At 55.2% G+C, this 6,669-nt stretch overlaps 1 protein-coding gene across 1 annotated transcript in view; it reads left to right on the forward strand.

The window, feature by feature from the left end:
• FBXO31 (F-box protein 31) overlaps positions 1-863 on the forward strand; it is a 43,327-nt gene extending 42,464 nt beyond the window's left edge. Inside the window, exon 10 of the transcript XR_009006145.1 lies at positions 368-863. The gene's annotated coding sequence lies outside the window, so the exon portion shown is untranslated. The remainder of the gene's footprint in view (positions 1-367) is intronic.
• Positions 864-6,669: the final 5,806 nt, after the last annotated feature.

The following is a 6,669-nucleotide window of genomic DNA, read 5'->3' on the forward strand; positions in this document are numbered from 1 at the left end:
TTGCTGTCTCCTGAAGAGTGGAGCCCCATGTGCCTGTGCACAGACCTGCTGGAGTTCTGTTCAGCCCTCCATCCAGGCTGCACTGCCTACCAGGGCGTGTGGCTTCCCGGGGTGCACGGACTCTGTTCCTTCCCAGTTGCTCGTCCTTGTCGGCTGGACTCCGCTGAGCCCTCACACTGGGGGCGGGGGCCCCAGGGAAGGGGCAGCTTTGTGGTGCCTTCATGTAGAGACCAACCTGAGGTGTCCCATGAAACGTGGCCTGTGTCTCGTGATAGCGTTCTCCCTGACTGGCCCTTTTCTAAAATAACAACCCCCCACCACCCCCGCTTCAGCACATTTGGCGACTCTGGCCTTCCTTTGCTCCCAGAATCACAGAAGCAGCAAGCTCTGGGCATGGCCTTGAAACGCAGACTGGGCCTCCCCGGAGGCTCCGTGGGGCTGCCCTGGGCACGCCGGGCGCTGTCGGCCGTCTCGTCCGAGGCACGGAGGCCGACCTCCCAGACCCTTCCAGCAGGACCCGGGGTTGGGTGGGGATGTGGTCCCAGCTCCTGCGTCTCTCGAAGGACTGAGCCTTAGAGCTTGAGGCTCCTCCCTCCCTCTCACAACGCGGCTGTTCTTCTCTCGTGCCAAGCGTGGCCGTCTCCAGCGGTGACAACTGGCCACAAAGCCTTGAGGACCGTGAAAACGGAGGACAGCTGGGCTAGGCTGTTCCTCTCTAGGTTTCATCATTGTTTAAATAAAATCAAGAAAATGCGTATTTTACCCAGAGCTAAGGGACCGTCTCCGTCTGAGGCCCCCAGCGTTGTAAAGCGCACACAGATCGAAGATGAGCACTTCTGATTAAAAACCAGTCTCAAACTAAATGCTGTTCTGCCTCTAGTGTCTGGCCTACGCATGGTTTCCACTAACAGTGACTAAAATAACCCTGCTCTCTTGGCTGCGTTCACTTTGGCCTCTGTCTCTGGTGTCAGGCGGGGCCCCCAGGCCTGTGGGTGGGGTCTGTCTAGCTGGCAGTGGCCTGGGTGACGCCAGGCAGGTCAGCGGCAATGAAGGGTGAGGGCTTGCCATCCGCACAGCCGGTCGTGCAGAGGTCTCCCAGTCTGACCCGTGCTCAGCCAGCTCTTGGTGTCAGTAGGTGAGGTGTAGGGACAGCGGCGGTTCTGTGTGCAAACCCGGCACTGGCCGCTCCCCTTCCTGGCAGATGGTCAACCGGCTCAGGAGGGGAACTTCCAACTGGTTAACTTGTAGGCGAGGATTCAAAAAGGCTGACGTCGTTGTCCGAGGCCTAAAGGCAACCAGGCTTTTGAAAAAGCAGGTTCCAGTGGTGCACTCGACCCAGGTTAGGGGCTGGCAGCGTCCACGTGGGGCTTGAGCTGGGGGTGGTGGGTGGATCTCGGAGGGTCTTTGGATGTTTCCCATGGTTGGCACCGCCTTCACCGCCACTTTGCTGTCGTGAGGTTGGGGAAGGAAGCTCAGGTGCACCTCTGAGTACCTGGGCGGGCTCCACGCTCCGCTAGTCGATCGGAAATGATGTGATTGGAGATTTCAAACACGGGTCACTGGCGATTTTCCCTGTTGGGGCTGAGCGTTTTTTGGTGTGAGGCTGTGGGAAATGACCTTACTTTTGGGCCGTGGGACGTGGGCCTGGCCCCTGCTCCAATACAGTCCAGCTCACTGTGGCTGGTGCTCATGGCCACAGCTGCCCTGCTCCGCCCCTTGCCCCCTCCTGCCCCAACACCAGGCTGCTCAGTGCCAGGTGCCTGCGTCCCTGGCCAATGCGGAGGGCGGGGGAGTGCACAGCGGTCTAACTAGCTGCATTCCCGCTTCCGGCAGAACAAGCGCAGGGGTGCAGTTGTCCTGCCAGACTTTCTTTTTTTTTTTTTTTTTAAATTATTTATTTATTTATTTAAGGCTGTGTTGGGTCTTCGTTTCTGTGCGAGGGCTTTCTCTAGCTGCGGCGAGCGGGGGCCACTCTTCATCGCGGTGCGCGGGCCTCTCACTATCGCGGCCTTTCTTGTTGCGGAGCACAGGCTCCAGACGCGCAGGCTCAGTAGTTGTGGCTCAGGGGCCTAGTTGCTCCGTGGCATGTGGGATCTTCCCAGACCAGGGCTCGAACCCGTGTCCCCTGCATTCTGCCAGACTTTCTTACTGTGTTGTTTCCAGATGGCCAGACCCCTCCCTTAGCCAGCTGCCCTCTCTGCCCGACACCTTCAGGGCTGGTTGCAGTTTGCGGGTTGCCCAGGTTGCACAGCTGCTGCTGTGAGGTCACTTCAGTGCTTGTGAGCTGAGCTGAAGAGGATCAGAAACCTGCTCAGCCCTTTGTCATTCGGGGAATTTCCTAAGTTCCTTGTGACCACGGTGTCTTGAGTGTAGACTTGTAGCACCTGACTGTGACTCAGTAGCCGTGTCCTTTTGGATACTTTCAAGAATGCCTACGGGAATGTTCTCATATAACCCTCACCTGCCTTGAGGATAAGATGACCCAATTCATGGTCCATCCCAGTGTTAACGTAGGCTAACTTCTCTGTCTTTACTTTTGGGAGAAGATCTGAAGTGTAATTTGTATGTTCTCAGAACAATTTAGAGAGAGAAGAAAGCCACAATGCCATCAGTTTGCCTGATGCTGTGCATGGGAACCATTCAGAGCGGTGTCATTTACAGCTCGGTGGCCTGCAGGCCAGCCATCCATGGGGCCAAGGTGACCAGCAGTGACACCTGAGGCTCGGACAGAAAGGCAGCCCCTCTTCTGGGTCCTTTCTGTGCTCGCCGGGAGACCAGCCAGAACATATGAAGGGATCAGAACATTTTGCTTTTTTAGCTTAATTCAGTACTTTTGGTTGTTGTTTGAGGTCATATAGCCCGCTTGGAGAAGAAAAACATTCATCCTGTTTGATCTTGAAACCCCACCCCCTGAGTGAGAAAGACAACAGTTGAGATGGAAGGAGTTGTGGTCGCTCTCAGGCATCCGTTCGGGCTTGCCGGGTGCGGCTGAGGCAGGGCCGGGACCCGAGGAAGCAGCTGCTGCGAGCCTGGGCCTCGGCTTGTGACCTGGACACGACAACCATGCGGGGTTGTTTCTCCATAAAGCAGCTTCTGAAATCTTGTTGTGTGCTTTGTAATTTGTTTCTTTTGGGGTGTGGTTCAGATGGAGGCTGGAGCCCTAAGCAACATGGCCTATGGTTGTGGGCAGGGGACGATCGTGGGAGGGGGCTGCGGGCCGAGGGAGGGGACTGGGGCATGGGTGGGGGGCCTCCCCAGGGGCCTGCGCTTTTCACACTTGATCTTGACAAAATTTTGATTTTCCCAGTTATGGAACGGAGTGGTGAGTGACCCCCGGGGAACCCAGACAACCGTGGGTCCCTGGATCCCTCCCTTTGACCCAGCGGACATGTGTCCCCCTCCCCAGCAAGGCAGCCCTGAGGGCAGGGCCGAAGTGGGTTTTCTTAGTCTGAAGTCTAAGTAAGTTGCTGTTTCTGAGAACAGAAGGGCAGGATAGATAGGGCAGGGGATGTGCTCAGCGGCTGGGCATACAGCTGAGGAGCTCATTTATGTATTAACCTGTTTACAAAAGTAATATTCTTGTGAAAAATTCAAATATTTTATGTAGGAAGTAAAAGTACCTCATGTTCCCATCCAGCTGGGCCTGGAGCCCTGAGAAGGGTTGGGGCTAGGTCCCCTCCCCCATCCGGGCCGTTGCATCACCCCCATCCCTGAAGGCACCGTGCTTGCCCTTCCCTGCGGCAGGAGGCCGCATTGGCGGCCCTGGGGAGCGAGCTCCCCTCCAGTCCGGGGTCCCTGTGACCGGGTCCCTTTGTAGCCCGACCTCTAGTGGGCACATAGAGTCACTGCATGCTGCGTGACCCCAGCCAGCAAGGTGAAAACAACAAAGAAAGATACGCCACTTGGGTAAAGTTTTCAGACCTTTCCCCCCACTTTGACTTGAAAATCCATGAGTGATGGAAGGCCGCCTTTCAGGAAACTTGGGGGAGGGAGGGCTGGCAGCTCTGCCCTGCCCTGGGATGAACAGGTGCTTCTCGGGGAGTGGACTCGGAAGGAGGCAGCGGGTCACCCAGGACACCCACGAGGGGCCCTAGAGGCGGACCTGAGAAGCAGACCTGAGGTCCACCCGACAGTCCTGCTCTCGTGGTACGCACACGCATCCTCAGCCTAGGCCGAGCCCTAGACACAAGATCTTTTAGGGGAAACCAGCCCTGCTGCTGCCTAGGCCCCTAGAGCTTCTCAGTCCCCAAGCCTGGCTGCTTGCTTGGGGTGGGGCTTCTCCACCAGGCATGAGGTCTCCACGTTTGGGGCCAGGTGATTCTGTGCTGGGCCACCCCGCTTGCTGTAGCGGCTGAGCCGCATCCCTGGCCTCCCCCATCATGACAACCAAAAACGCCTCCAGATGCGGCCAGAGTCCCCTGGGGACTGTCACCTGGTGGAGAACCACTGGGTAAGTACCTGCACCTCCATGCCCCAAACAGGGTGCCAAGTGTTGGGGACACAGCAGTGAACAGGTGGCAGGGTCTCAGTCCTGCACAGGTCACGGAACAGAACATCCCCCAAATGGGCTCAGGTAGCCTCCCCTTGACTCTTGGGTGCCGTATCAGGTGATGATCTGTCTCTAGTGCAATGAGGGGTCAAGGCTGAGATGGAAGCTGTTGCAGGTGGTCATGTGGTAACTGGCCTGCAGGGCCCAGACGGTGGGCGAGGTGCTGTGTCCTCACCTATCTCCCTCTCTACCCAGGAGGATGTCACTCCCAGAACCTCAGCAGGGGCCCAGGAACGGGATGTCTGCAAAGCTCCAGAGCCGTGGGCTCCTCCCTGGTACCGGCACCATCCTCGGCACATTTCCCAGTCTCCTGGTGGGCAGGAGGGGGCAACGCCTGTTGTGTCAGCAGCAACACTGCCTGCCACTCGAGCTGGTGGCTTGGCTTCCCGAAGGGTGGGTGGGCATGAAGCTCAGCGCCACCAGGTCCTCAGCAGGAGGGAGATGCCTGCCCAGCCCTGGCATGCTGAACTGTGATCTCTAGGGAGAGGGGTTGAGCAGTCTAGTTTTGCAAACCCCCCAAAGGATTCTGATGTTGCACAAATATCTCCTTTTCCAAAATCTTTTGGGAAGAGGATTCCAGAGAAAATACCTCAAGGAACATGATTTTAAACACATAGCTGTTCTTGGCACTGTAGTGGGAATCACTGAACTGTCCTTTTTTATTTCATGGTTAGGTTTTTTGAGATATAAATTATGTCAATTTTTAGTGTAAGTATATTTCTTTAAGTTGACCAACACATAGAGCTGTGAACAGGCACCACAGTCAAGATACAGAATGTTCCATCTTCCTCAAAATCCCTGGTGCTGCCCCTTCATAGCCAGCGCCCTGCTCCGAAACCACTCATCTGTTCTCCATCTCTCGTTTTGCCTTTTTTGAATGTCAAACTGAATTGCATAGTATGTAGCTTTTTTTAGTTTGGTTTCTTTCATCAGCAGTTTCTCAGCCTTTTATTCATTATCATCTCCCTCCAAGGAGCCTTTTTAGACATTTTTTTCCCCTAATACTCCCCATGACAATTTAATGCCACAGATATAGTTTATATGTACTGTATGCATTTGTGTGGGTCTGTGTGCGTGTGTGAGCCCAGGTGGATGGCCCCACTGCTATGGAATGTCTCTCCTGTTCCCAGCGTTCCACAGTTCTATTGGAAGGCAAGCTCCCATAGGGCGCTATGGGTGCAGGGAACATGGTGCTGAGGCTTCTCCTAGAGGACGCTTCAGTGATCTCGGGGAAGGCACTAGGACGGGGCCCTTGGTACCTCGGAGGTGGGGGTGAGACAGTGACAGAGGCACTTGAAAACGAACAGACTCTCCTAGCCTGGTAGCCTGGCTTGGCTGTGCCGTTTCATAGTGCTCTGACAACAGTGAGGAGGAGGATGGCAGTGGTCCTGTGTCCCCCAGCAGATTGCAGGAGCTCGCAGTGAAGAAGGGAAGGGAAGCCGAGACGCTGATGTCACAGCCACCGAAGAGAGAAGTCTAGGTGTCTCGGTCAGTGAGGGCGACGATGAAGCCTATGGTCCCACGAGGAAAGGGTAAGGTTTGGGGCAGCAGAGTTGACATCATGCTGTCCACCGGTGGGAACCTGTCACATCATGCAGGGCCCCCATCCAGGTAAAAAGCGAGTCCTGTGTCCAGGGCTGCGGCGACAGTGGCACCTGGTGTGATCTTGACCAAAAACGCTGTGCGGCTTGGGCTGGGAAGGGACTTGAGTGCTCAACATCAGAGAGACGCAAAAAGTCATGAGACATGAGAACTTAAGAATTACAGTTCCTATTTAGATTTTATTTGAAAATCATGATTTCACTTAATCCGTAGGATTTAGGTTTGTGGAACTCCTATGCCTGTCACAGGTCAGTGAGGCAAGGCTATCCTGAAATAACAAGCCAACCTCAAAACAAAAGCACAACTTTTTGGTTCTTTTCTGGGTTACCAGTAATATGTACTTTTTTAGGAACGTTCTCAGAGACACAGATACGGACGCATGTCAAAGAGTGGGAAGTGGCTGTCCAGCTGCTGGCCGAGCCAGCACTGTGTGTGTTTTTGTCTGTGTCCTCTAGTGGACATAAGCTCTCACTCTCTTGGGTGTATACCCGGGTGGGGGGAACTGCTTGGCCATAGGG

This window comes from Balaenoptera acutorostrata, chromosome 19 (genome assembly GCF_949987535.1).
Source record: "Balaenoptera acutorostrata chromosome 19, mBalAcu1.1, whole genome shotgun sequence".
Taxonomy (NCBI): Eukaryota; Metazoa; Chordata; class Mammalia; order Artiodactyla; family Balaenopteridae; genus Balaenoptera; species Balaenoptera acutorostrata.